Here is a 13,988-nt window from a genome sequence, read left to right on the forward strand (position 1 = left end):
TTGGTTAAGACCATTTTTAAAAATTCCCTCAGCCGAGCTGAAACCTTTATTTGATATTTTGGAAGGGGATGCTCATATTTCCTCACCGAGGGCCTTAACACCAGCTGCAAGCCGTGTTCTGCAAGTAGTAGAAAACGCTTTGCAAGACGCCAGTTGAAACGCATAGATGAAACCAAAACCTTTGACTTATGTGTTTTTAAAACTAGACACTTACCAACTGCTGTGTTATGGCAGGAGGGGCCTTTGTTATGGATTCATCCCAATGCTTCTCCTGCAAAGATTATTGAAAGGTATCCAGATGCAGTTGCTCAACTTGCCCTTCGTGGACTAAAAGCAGCCATTACCCATTTTGGAAGGGAGCCTAAGGTTTTGATAGTGCCTTATACTGCCCATCAAGTCCAAATATTAACGGCAACCTCTGATGTTTGGGCAGTGCTGGTTACTTCCTTCAATGGTCAAATAAATAATCATTATCCTAAGCATCCCATCTTACAATTTGCCTTAACTCAAGCTTTCATATTTCCATATATTGTGTCTCAGGAGCCACTCCCAGATGGAATGGTAGTTTATACGGACGGGTCTAAAACAGGAGTGGGTGCCTATGTGGTTAATAATAAGGTTACATCCAAACAATACCATGAAACCTCACCTCAAATTGTGGAATGCTTAGTGGTGTCAGAGGTTCTGGAAATCTTTCCAGGTCCCTTAAATATTGTTTCAGATTCCTTCTATGTGGTTAATGCAGTGAAAGCATTAGAAGTTGCTGGGTTAATTAAGACATCTAGCAGACTTGTAGAAGTTGTTCAAAAGATTCAGCTTACCCTGGCTAAGCGAAGATGCCCTGTCTTTATAACTCATATTAGGGCTCACTCAGGCTTACCGGGACCTATGTCCCGTGGAAATGACCTGGCAGATCGAGCCACAAAGTTGATTGCAATTGCCCTTTCGCCAAAATTAGATTTGGCTAAAGCCTTTCATAAAAGGTTTCATGTGACAGCTGAAACACTATGATGTCGATTTAACATTACTAGAAAGGAGGCTAGAGATATTGTGACTCAATGCCAAAACTGCTGTCAATTCCTACCTGTTCCCCATACCAGAATTAACCCTCGGGGAATTAGGCCATTACAGATCTGGCAAATGGATGTTACTCACATCCCATCCTTTGGCAAATTACAATATTTGCATGTCTCCATTGATACCTGTTCTGGAGTTATGTTCGCCTCTCCATTGACTGGAGAAAAGGTGGCCCATGTTATTCAACATTGTCTCGAGGCTTGGAGTGCTTGGGGAAAGCCTAAAATCCTTAAAACTGACAATGGCCCAGCCTACACTTCTCAAAAGTTTGGACAATTTTGTCGCCAAATGGAGGTGACACACCTGACGGGTCTTCCTTACAACCCTCAGGGACAGGGCATCATTGAGCGTGCTCATCGTACCCTTAAAACTTATTTGATAAAACAAAAAGGAGAAGTTGAGGAAGCTCTGCCCACGGTGCCACGAGCTACTGTTTCTCTGGCACTTTTTACTCTCAACTTTTTGAATTTGGACAGTCAGGGCAATACAGCGGCTGATCGCCATTGCCTGGAACCAACTAGGCCAAAAGAAATGATAAAATGGAAAGATGTTTTGACTGGTCAATGGAAAGGCCCGGATCCTATTTTAATAAGATCCCCGGGGAGCGGCTTGTGTTTTTCCACAGGAAGAAGACAACCCATTTTGGCTGCCAGAGCGACTGACGCGGCGACTCGCGGTTCCTGAAAATGACCCCCCCCCCCCCGAAGGATTCATCTGCAGACGCTCTCAGTTCTCATTTGGACTCTCCTAAATCGGGTTCCTAGTATATATAGTGAATTTAGATAGCTATCCTATCTGCTTTTCCAAAACCTATGCCTTTGCCTTCTTAAAAGGCGTCGCTTCTGCTAACTTATACCAATGTAACTTGCTTTATGTCCCAATGCTGGTCTGCTCTTGTCTATAAGCAGGCCCTAATAGCCAGTATACCACTATGGATCCTTATCCCCGTTCAGACATCTGGGACCTTGACTTTATTTCGACAGAAGACAGATTTTGATATAACTACAGCCATTATCACTGCTATTACCATCTCTGCAACTACAGCTGTGGCAGTCGGCATAGCCTTGGCAGATCAGGTTACAGCAGCTACTGTTGTTAATCAAATTTCAGAAAAGACCTCTAAGGCTTTGACCATTCTACAAAAAGTGGATGCATACCTGGCATCAGGCATCCTGTTGGTCAATCAGAGAGTTGATTTGCTCCAAGCCCATGTGGAGCAGCTCTCGGATGTGGTTCAAATGAGCTGCGTGTCAGCAACCCCACATCTATGTATTACACCTTTGAGATTTATGAATGATATATTTATTCAAAGCCATAATCTTTCTGCTTATTTACAAGGGAATTGGACTGGGGAGTTGGACCAGGTGCAGCAGCAATTACAGATCCGGATCTTGAGCCTTGATGGAACACAAGTGGACCCTGTTACCCCTGGCGATTTTACTTCTTGGCTTACCTCTGCCTTTTCTTTCTTAAAGGGTGGGAATAGGCCTGTTTGGTGCAGCCCTATGTTGTGGATTAGTGTTCATGTTATGATTGGTCTGCAAGCTCAGAGCCCAACAAAAACGTGACAAGGTCGCTATCGCCCAAGCACTCGTAGCCTTGAGCAAGCATCTCCCCCTGAAATTTGGCTATCTAGGCTAAGAAAGTAGCTGATGACTGAGACCCTCAGTTGATGCACCCCAAGGGTTCAGCCCATTGCACTGGGTTGATGAGAGGTCTAAGTCTAGCCAGCCCTTGCCTGAATAACTGTGGTACCTGAATATTTAGAGGTGTTTGCGAGTGGGTACTCGACAGGGAATGTTCCACGAGTGTGGATAGATTTCCCAAAAGTATGCCTGATTGCACAAAGGTTTGATGCCAAGAAACCTCCCCTGGTGGTGCCCCAGGGTGGAGGCTCCCTTTCCCCATCTAAAGGCATCGAGATGGGTATGGGAAGTATTCCTCATTGCACGACAACGAGAGAAGAAACCCATTACAATATCTCATTTTGCACAGGGGATCAGGCCTCTGCTTTCCCTCACTGAGTTGGTGCCACGCTTGGTAGGCAATAGGCTGTTCCATCTTAAATATATAGATAGGGGGAGATGTTAGGAGCCGCGGTGAGCTTGACAACATTCACCATTACAAGATGGCACCGGCATCCTGTGCTCCCACAAGTAAACAACTAACTGTGCAGGTGCAAAAGGCAAAAGCACGCCAAAGTCACTGCCCATCCCCGGGGCATAATATGGGGTGATGAGTGAACAGCCAATCAGAAGTGAACACGCCACTCTAGGGTACATATAGCAGTGCCTTTCCTGGGCTTTGGGTCTTTCCTCTTCTGCTGATACAAGAATAAAGCCTCACTGTAGTAACCACCCGAACACTGCCTCACGTGTCTCTTTCGCGGGCGAAGGGGACTTGAAAAGGGGCGCGGAACACCTTATAGCTTTGGTTCATTTCCAACTAGCTCCTATATCTTAATTAACCCTTAATTCTAATCTAAGTTGCATCATGTGACCTGTTACCTCTTTTTTTAGTCTACAACCCCATCATAGACCTAAGAAGAATAAATATTACCTGCATAAACAGGACATGTAGAATAAGCAGCTTCCAAAACTATAGAAATGACAGAGACTGCTGGCTTCCTGGACAGTTATTCAAGATTCCTCTGCAATGTTGGAGCATCAATCTTTGGCCTATAGGCCCAGAATATCTGACAGACTTTTTGTGAAGTAGGAATTATGAAGGACTAGCCTACCTTTCCTTGGCAAAGCTGGGCAGTTGACTTCTTCCATGTCCTGCTTGTCCACAGTTTGGATAGTATGCTGTCAGCAGTTAAAGCAAGGGCAGTTTTTTGCCTGGTGACTAGCTTTGCCACATTTAAATCAAACTCCATATAGAGGTTCTTTGATACCCAAGCATCTTCTTAGAGGTAGATTGCAGGTGCTGCCAGGAACTAAATGCCCAACTGTCACAAAAAGACTTATATTATTAACACATATTCTGCAGATGTCTGAAAGTGTTTGAAGAGCATTTATCTATCTAAAATATATCTGACTAAGCAAACATAGCTTGTGTCTGGCTATTTATTATTTTCTTAACATCAAAAACATATACAAGAGGCCAAATAAAGCTATTTCTTTAACTAACCAAACTAGTACCAATCATGACCACAAGTTTGATTGACTAATTACTGTAGGCTTAGACTTTTCAAAGCCTACTTTATTTAGGGTTCTTTAACACCTCAATCTCCTTTCTAGACCACCCACCAAAGGCAGGGGAGAAAGACGGTTAATAGGACAAAGGCAGTTGTGGACCTGTTAGAAGTAGTTATTTGGGGTGATTCAAATTTTCATTAAGCAGGATATCAGCAGCCCAGTCCAATAGCAAACACCAAACACAAATCAACAATGGCTCAATCCATCAGAACCTTAAGGCTCTGTTGAATCAGCATTAGTCAGCAGAAGGGGCAAGAAGCAGCCAGAATACCACAAGGAGTTCTTTGGCACATTTCTCTCTACAAAGTCACAACAAGTAAAGATCAGTAAAGACCAGTGAAACGTTTGCAAGGCATAGTAATGCAAGAGCATTGTCTCACTGTCTACGAGGTTGATACTTACACTCCAGCAAAACATCACCTGCCTTCTCACAAGTCTGCTTCAGCAAAACATCCTCTCACAAGAAAGCTTCCAGAAAAAAAAAAAAAAAAACAAAAAAACAAAAAAAAAACAAAAAAAAAAAACATGTGGCACAATGTGGGGCAGTGGGCTGTGAGAGGCAGCTGGGTAACTGGTCAAGCATGCTTCGAGCCCCGGAGACCCTAAAGGAACAGTAGGAGTTTGGCATCACTCCTGGTACCCCTGGTTCCTTTCACATAGCTTCAACCCTCCACAGCCCCTTCCAAAGAGAGGTTTGTGGCCATCTGTCACATAGCACAAGTAGAGGGCGTGACTACAAGCTGGAGAGCCCCAAGACATCTCCATATTCATGAGATACCTAAAGGCCAGAGGGCATAGCCAATTGAGCATTCCTTCCCAGACCCTCCTCCTTGCAAAAGTATTTAACCTCAGGTCGGCCCTGAGAACACGGGGTACAACTTCATCCACTTTGCACCATGACATTAAAGATCTTAAGACCATATCTTAAGACCTGGACTACCTCTCTTCTTTGGGGCCCCGCTGTGGGGAATGTGGAGAAGATCTTCAACTACTGAGCCATATTCTAATCTCCTGCTGACAACCTCTCTACATTCCAGTCATGGAGACCCAGCCAAGACCCAGCCAAGCGAGTCGCCCTGACCAAGAGCCCTCTCCCCGCAGGACACTGCCAGAGCTTGTTCCCCCCACTTCAGCTTCCAGTCAGTCCAGCCCATACACCCTGTCTTGGTCCTTCCGTGGCCTCTCAGTGGTGCCTGACAGCCCAAGGGCTTGAGACCAGTCAGTCCCCAGCCACCGTGGCCTGGGGATCTCGAACCCAAGAGCTCCAGCTCCTGCAGGGGTCTCAGACTGTTCTCTCCATGCCCAGAGTGGAGCCCTGAGGCTTCTTACAGCCTGAAGTCCTCCTGGAGCATGTGAAGTGGACTCAGTCAAATTCCCGCAGCCTCGGCCCCAGCCCCTTGGGGTGGCAGACATGTGGGGCTCACAATTCAGCCCAACAGGACCCATACCTATGCTCACACTACAGGCCAACAGTGTACCCTTCCCCCAGCCATGAACAGGCCTGAGAGACCTTGCTTACCACAACAGATCAAGTGATAGGATCTAGGTGGAGTTACCCACCTTAGCTGCACAGAACACAGAAGCAGAACTGCCCCTGGGCTTGCCTTGAAATATCTCTGGCCGTGACCTAGAACAGATTATGGATTATCCCACCCATCTGAAACCAAGAGTGGTTTTGGGTTGGGCCATCCCCTTTAAATTGAGAGCTGAACATTAAAGCTTGGAGCCTTGATCAGACAACTTTGTCTTGGCTTCATCTCTTCTCGCCCTCCATCCCCTTTCATTCCCAGCCCCCCTTTCAGGTGACCCCAGTTGATTCATGGCCACAGGCACAACAGCACAACTGATTTTCCAAAGTAACCAGAAATTTCCACTTTAAACTGCTAATTTGTATTTCTTAATTATTGTAAACAGTTTGCAATAGCAGCTTTCAAGGACTAGAAATTTCTATTACATTTTAAGTGAGTTGCATAGATACAATGTTTAAAAAAAGTTGAAACGTATATAGTGTGTTGTAACAAAAATATAATCTTAAATTTGCATCAAGATACAAAATTCTATAACAATGTAAAAATATTTGAGACTTGTTGCTTTGTAGTCTCCAAGCAGATTCATTAATCTACTCTTTATCCTATCCTTCCTATATCCCCCTTTTTTCTTTTCATTCCCTCTTCTGTCTTTACACCAACATTAAATAGAAGAGAAAGAAAGATGGAAGAAGAGAAAGAGAGGAAGAGATCCCTGAATCTAACCTCTTTTACTTAATTTTCTCCCTGACCAAGACCAGTAACAACCTATGGCCAGCCCCCACTTAAATGAAGACAAACAGTCATCACTCACTGAACAATCAAAAACCAGCTGCCCCACCTCTTGGGAGTCAGGGTACTGTTCTCTTAAAATTGATTCCTGCTGTCTGGGGGAGAAGGCATCCTTTGGGTGGTCCAAAGAAATTTGGGATATAGGCCAAGTCCTGGGAGAGCTAGCTCTATCATTTGTTGTCTAGTCTCTGTGTGGTATAAAAGTACAGGACTTAACTGAACTCTTAGCTGAAACTGTCAACGACGCTGGACCACCTTAACTAGCCATTTTAAAGTTGTCCTGGATGCAGATTTTTGAGGAAACAGCTACTGAGGCAGTCTGTGAGGCTGGATCATCTGGGTTACTTGTCTTTCTTGGTGTTTGGTCCTTTTGCTCTGAAAACACACAAACTCTTAAAATTAATATAAATATCTGCATCAATACATGCATAGGATGTGCAATGTGCACACAGCTAAAGATAATTATCTGGTTTTTTGTTTGAAGAAGAGAAAGGTATCAAACTTTATAAGTCCATTTAGACTGTACAACCAAACTGTAATATAAATCTTCTCCATCCAGGCCATATAAAGGATGGCATGTAATAGTAAGTTCTGAAGACTGTAGGCAACAAGACTTATTGGCTACAGAAAGACCTTCATGTCTCAGCCAGTCTTAGAGCTGTTTCCACGTAAAGGGATGAGCCTTCATGTTAGTTGATCTGTTGTTCTGGGTTTCTTCCTTTATATCTATAACCAAGATTTTCAAGAGGTCTCCCAGAATCAAATCTAATCTCTATTAATTTTAAAGGAATACAGAGCTTCTCATTTTCGGTTGAGATAAAGGCATAACCTTTCCCTCAACACAACACATTTTCTACCTTCCATTCTGAAGTTTAAAAAAATTCTTAAAATACATAGACTGGTTTAATTCATCAGGTTAATCCAATCATCTCTCAGCAGCCGTTACTTTTTAATCATTAACATTTAAAAATTTTAAAGGTAATGAATCACTATGTAATCTGTCTCTGGGGGCTTTTGGTAATGGCTTCTGTTTATTAAGCATATCTTTTAGAGTGTGATTAGATCTTTCTAAAACTGCTTGTCCCACAGGATTGTATGGTATGCCTGTAATATGCTTTATGTTATTATATGCAAAAATGTTTCATTTTACTAAAGACATATGCTGGAGCACTGTGAGTCTTCGTTTGTACAGGTATACATACACATAATGGTCATAACTTCTAATAAAAGTGTAATTACAGAATCAACTTTTTGAGAGCTTAAAGCAGTTTCCAGTTGAAATCCTGAATATTTATCTATGGTACTTTGTGTTATAGAGGGCCTAGTAGACCTGTATGGGATCTGATATGTGTTATATACAATGAATAATTTCTATTTCTGATTACTTGTTGTAGTTAAATAAATAGCAAAGCTAACTATGAGTCATTCAGCCATTTCAATATGTAAAACAACTCTTTCTCCATGTTGAGAGTTAGTTACTATATTAAGAGATTCAGGAGAATTTAATAAAACTATAAGAATCACATACAGCTCTGATTTTTTTAACTGAATTATAAGGGCTCTGAGCCACTTTACTTGTTAATCCTGACTTATAACCTGCCTTCCCTGATTTATTTGCTTCAATATAGAATGTAGGGACTCCAGAAATCGGTGGCCTCTCTACTAGATCCAATTAGTTTTTATCATAAATGAAAGTCTCCTGCTTTTGGGATATTTGTTTTTAATCTCTCCAAAAAAAATTATTGCAAGCTCTTTGCCTATGTGCATTCTCCTCCCACAATCAGGCATGTCAGGATTACTAAAAGGGATCACAATTTCTTCTGGGTCTACTCTTGCAAATTGATGGAGTCTCATTTTTTAAGTATCAATTTAGAAGCCTTTTCTACATAGGTGTTTAATTTTTACTCCGTGTGCCAAAAATATCCATTCTTATATATTATCTTCTCACTGCATGAGAATTCCTGTGGAAGAATGAGTAGAAGGCAAAATAACCAAAATATAATCCAGCTTTGGATCCAAATGATAAGCATGTACTTCCTGTAATATCTACCAGAACTGATTCCTTTTCCGGTTCAGCTAATCATTTTATTGAACTATTAAAGTCCAAGTCATCCTGTAAGTTTTAAAACAAAGTACTCAGCTCTTTGAATAGTTAATCCAATTATAGACCATAGTCAATTAATATCTCTCAACAATTTTTGAAAATTATTAAGAGTGCCTAATTGATCTTTCCTGGTATGTACTTTCTGTGGTCATATTTTCTGTAAATGTATTTTTTTTAATTGGAGAAAGGATTTATTTGGACTCACAGGTCAAGGTGATGGGGAAGTCCCAGTAGACAAGCTAGAAGCAGCTGGTCATATGCATCCATAATCAAGAAGCTGAGGATGATGAAGTTTTTTATTCATTTTATTGGATATTTTATTTATTTACATTTCAAATGTTATCTCCTTTCTCAGTTCCCCTCCCAAAACCCCCTCCTCCTGCTTCCATGAGGGGGCTCCCCCACCCACACATTCCTGCCTCACCACCCTAGTATTCCCCTACACAGTGACATCAAACTTTCAAAGGACCAAGGGCCTTCCTTCCTATTGATTCCAGATAAGGCAATCCTCTGCTACATATCCAGCTGGGGTCATGGGTACTCTTTGGTTGGTGGTTTACTTCCTGGGAGCTCTGGAGGATCTGGTTGGATGATATTGTTGTTCTTCCTATGGGGTTGCATACAAACCCCTTCAGCTCTTTCAGTCCTTTCCCTAACTCCTCTTTTGCAATCCCCATGCTCAGTCTTATGGTTGGCTGTACCTCCATCTGTCTTAATCAGATGCTGGCAGAGCCTCTCAGGGGACAGCTACACCAGGCTCCTGTCAGCAAGCTCTTCTTGGCATCAGCAATAGTGTCTGGGTTTGGTGTCTGCAGATTGGATGGATCCCTAGGTGTGGTGGTCTCGGAATAGATGTTTCTTCAGTCTCTGCTCCACAATTTGTTCCTGCATTTCCTTTAGACCAGAGCAATTCTGGGTTAATATTTTTGAGATGGGTGGGTGGCCCCATCCATCAACAGAAAGCCAAGCCTGACCTCTGGATATGGTCTCTACAGGTTCTCTCTCCTCTTTGTTGGGAATTTCAGCTAATGTCATCCCCGTTGGGGTCTGGGAGCCTCTTGGTTTCCTGGCATCTGGGACTTTCTAGTGGCTGCCCCCAGCTCCCATTCCCCATTGCTACACACCTCTGTTCAATTTCCTATCTTTTCTCTGTCTCTCCTGTCTCCTCCCATATCTGATCCTGCCCCACTTTTTCCTTCCTTCTCTTCTCTTCCTCCCAAGTCCCTCTCACCCTCTTTCTGTGATTATTTTGTGCCTTTTCTAAGTAGGATTGAGGCATCTATCTACACTTTGGTCTTTCTTCTTCTTGAGCTTCATATGCTCTGTGAGTTATATCATGGGTATTCAGAGCTTTCTGCCTAATATCAATTTATAAGTGAGTATATATACCATGTGTGTACTTTTGTGACTGGGTTCCCTCACTCAGGATAATATTTTCTAGTTCCATCCACTTGCTTGAGAATTTCATGAAGTTATTGTTTTCAATAGCTGAGTAGTACTCCAGTGTGTACCACATTTTCTGTATCCATTCCTCTATTGAGGGACATCTGAGTTGTTTCCAGCTTATGACTTTTATAAATAAGGCTGTTGTGAACATAATGGAGAATGTGTCCTTGTTATATGTTGAAGCATGTTTTGGGTATATGCCCAGGAGTGATATAGCTGTGTCCTCAGGTAATACTATGTCCAATTTTCTGAGGAAAAGCAAAACTGATTTCCAGAGCGATTGTACCAGCTTGCAATCCCACCAGCAATGGGAGAGTGTTCCTCTTTCTCCGCATCCTCACCAGCATCTGCTGTCACTTGAGTTTTTGATCTTAGCCATTTTGCCTGAGGTGGAATCTCAGGGTCATTTTGATTTGCATTTTTCTGATAACTAAGGATGTTGAACATTTCTTTAGGTGCTTCTAAGCCATTCAAAATTCCTCAGCTGAGAATGCTTTGTTTAGCTCAGTACCCCATTTTTAATAGGGTTATTTGGTTCTCTGGAGTCTAACTTCTTGAGTTCTTTTTATATTTTAGATATTAGCTCTCTATCAGATGGAGGATTGGTAAAGATCTTTTCCCAGTCTGCTAATTGCCATTTTATCCTATAGACAGTGTCTTTTGCCTTACAGAGCTTTTCAAGTTTATGAGAGCCCATTTGTTGACTGTTGATCTTAGATCATAAGCCATTGCTGTTATTTTTTTAAGTAGATATGTGACAAATTTATTAATATGAAGTTCTTTGAAACAGCAATTCAATTCGCAGAAATCGATCTACAGAAATAAATGGACAGAATACAAATAGCCCTTAAAATGAATTAATTTATCTATTAAATATAGTAACCTTAAACCTAAACATTATCAACTACAAAATAAAAGCCATGTACAAAACTCTGTACATGTGTATGGGGGGAGTGTATGTATAAAAACATTCTTTGTTGAAAGACATATTTTAAAAAGATATTGGGTACAGGCCTCAAAGGGAATTGAGAATCATCAGTTTAACATGGGCTATTTCTTGGACATATATTATTTATTTATTTATTTATTGAATATAAATAAATATATTTATTACTCATTTTAAAGTTGCTATACTTTTTATACATTTAAACAAAGAGTGTGAATCTTTCGTACACTAACAATGTTGTTATGCAAAGTTAACACACCCAGAGAGGTGTTAGGATTATGCCAAATATTCTAGAGGTGTCTTTAAACTTTTTCAGAGAATCAAGGTTTTCTAATATTCAGGGCAGTGAGACAAAAGCTGGTTGATAGACCCCCATAACAGACATGCCAGGTTTCAACACACTAACATAATTAGAAATTTTACAGTCAATGCAACTTACAATAAATGCTGTAGAAGAGACAAAACCAATTTTGGTTTGACAATTAAAAGACCCTTAAAACATGCACTAACCCTTATTTAGAATCCAGATCCTGTCCCAACATTGTCTCTTGCTATCCTAACATCATAGCGAGCTACAGCTAGCTTCCAAATATGTCTCTGAGAAAGTCCAGATCCAGTCTTCCAAAAGTCGACTGTTATTTCCTATATTGGATTGATTTCTAGGCCAGTACATGATTGAGTCTTAATAGCTGGGCACCTTTAAGAAGAATACAAGAGACATAGTTTCTCTTTTCGATTCTATATCCCACAAGGTCTAAAACCTTGAGGCAAGGAAGCTTGTCCCATCTGGGATATAGTCAAGCAAAGGTGGGTCAGGAACTTATGTCCAATACAGCTCCCCAGTCACCCTTGTCAGGGCACTGAGCAAGTTCACAGGTTGGCATCATTCTTTGTCTCAGCAACAGTATGTCTCACCTATCTTTGTAAAGTTCCATGGGCTTCTTCCACAATACCTTGTCCTTGAGAATTATACAAAATCCCCGTAATAAATTGTGGACAAAAAGTCTGAACTGCTCAACTACAATTGCCAGACACATCTGATTTTTTTATATTAGATATTTTATTTATTTACTTTTCAATGTTATCTCCTCTCCCATCCTCCCAAAACCCCTTACCCAATCCCACCTCCTCCTATTACTATGAAGGTGTGCTCCCACCATCCTCCCATTCCCAACTCCCTGCTCTCAAATTCCCCAACACTAGGGAATCCAAACTTTCAGGTACCAAGACCCTCCACTTCCACTGATGCCAGGCAAGGCCACCCTCAACTACCTATACAGGTGGAGCCATGAGTCCCTCCCTTTGTGTTCTTGGGTTGAAGATTTTAGAATGGCTATTCCAGCTTGTTTCTTAGGACCATTTGCTTGAAAAATTGTTTTCCAGCCTTTTACTCTAAGGTAGAGTCTGTCTTTGTCACTGAGGTGGGTTTCCTGCATGCAGCAAAATGCTGGGTCCTGTTTATGTATCCAGTCCATTAGCCTATGTCTTTTAATTGAGGAATTAAGTCCATTGATGTTAAGAGATATTAAGGAACAATGATTGTTGTCTCCTGTTATTTTTGTTATTAGAGGTGGAATTATCTTTGTGTGGCTATCTTCTTTTGGGTTTGTTGAAAGAAGATTACTTTCTTGCTCTTTCTAGGGTATAATTTGCCTCCTTGTATTGGAGCATTCCCGCTATTATCCTTTGCAGTGCTGGGTTTGTGGAAAGATATTGTGTAAATTTGGTTTTGTTGTGGAATATCTTGGTTTCTCCATCTATGGTAACTGAGAGTTTTGTTGAGTATAATAGCCTGGGCTGGCATTTGTGTTCTCTTAGGGTCTGTATGTCATCTGTCCAGCATCTTCTTGCTTTTATAGTATCTGGTGAGAAGTCTGGTGTAATTCTGATAGGTCTGCCTTTATATGTTACTTGGCCTTTTTCCCTTACTGCATTTAATATTTTTCTTTGTTTTGTACATTTGGTGTTTTGATTATTATGTGACAGGAGGTATTTCTTTTTTGGTCTAGTCTATTTGGCATTCTATAGGCTTCTTGTATGTTTATGGTCATCTTGTTCTTTAGGTTAGAGAAGTTTTCTTCTATAATTTTTTTTTAAGATATTTACTGGCCCTTTAAGTTGGGAATCTTCACTCTCATCTATACCTATCATCCTTAGGTTTGGCTTTCTCATTGTGTCCTGGATTTCCTGGATGTTTTGTGTTAAGAACTTTTTACATTTTGCATTTTCTTTAACAGTTGTATCAATATTTTCTATGGTATCTTCTGCACCTGAGATTCTCTCTTCTATCTCTTGTATTCTGTTGGTGATGCTTGCGTCTATGACTCCTGATCTCTTTCCTAGGTTTTCTATCTCCAGGGTAGTCTCCCTTTGTGGTTTCTTTATTGTTTCTATTTCCATTTTTCTGTCCTGGATGGTTTTGTTCAATTTTTTCACCTGTTTGGTTGTGTTTTCCTGTAATTCTTTAAGGGATTTTTGTGTTTCCTCTTTCAGGGCTTCTACCTGTTTACCTGTGTTCTCCTCAAATTCCTTGAGAGTGTTATTTATGTCCTTCTTAAAGTCCTCTATCATCATCATTAGAAGTGATTTTTAATCTGAATCTTGCTTTCCTAGTGATATGGAGAATTCAGGACTTTCTAGTATGGGAGAATTAGGTTCTAATGATGCCAAGTACCCTAGGTTGCTGGTGCTTATGTTCTTGTGCTTGCCTTTCGTTATCTGGATCTCCTTAGTGCTACCTGCCTTGTCTCTGACTGGAGACTGTCCTTCCTGTTATCTTGGTTGTATCAGAACTGTGTGGGGTGGATATTACTATTGGGATTAGAGCCCAAGATCTGCTCAGTGCTCAGGTGCAGACAGGAAGGAACCAGTGCACTGGGCCAGAAGTGACTTCCTGG

This window comes from Arvicanthis niloticus, chromosome 13, assembly GCF_011762505.2.
Source record: "Arvicanthis niloticus isolate mArvNil1 chromosome 13, mArvNil1.pat.X, whole genome shotgun sequence".
Classification (NCBI taxonomy): domain Eukaryota; kingdom Metazoa; phylum Chordata; class Mammalia; order Rodentia; family Muridae; genus Arvicanthis; species Arvicanthis niloticus.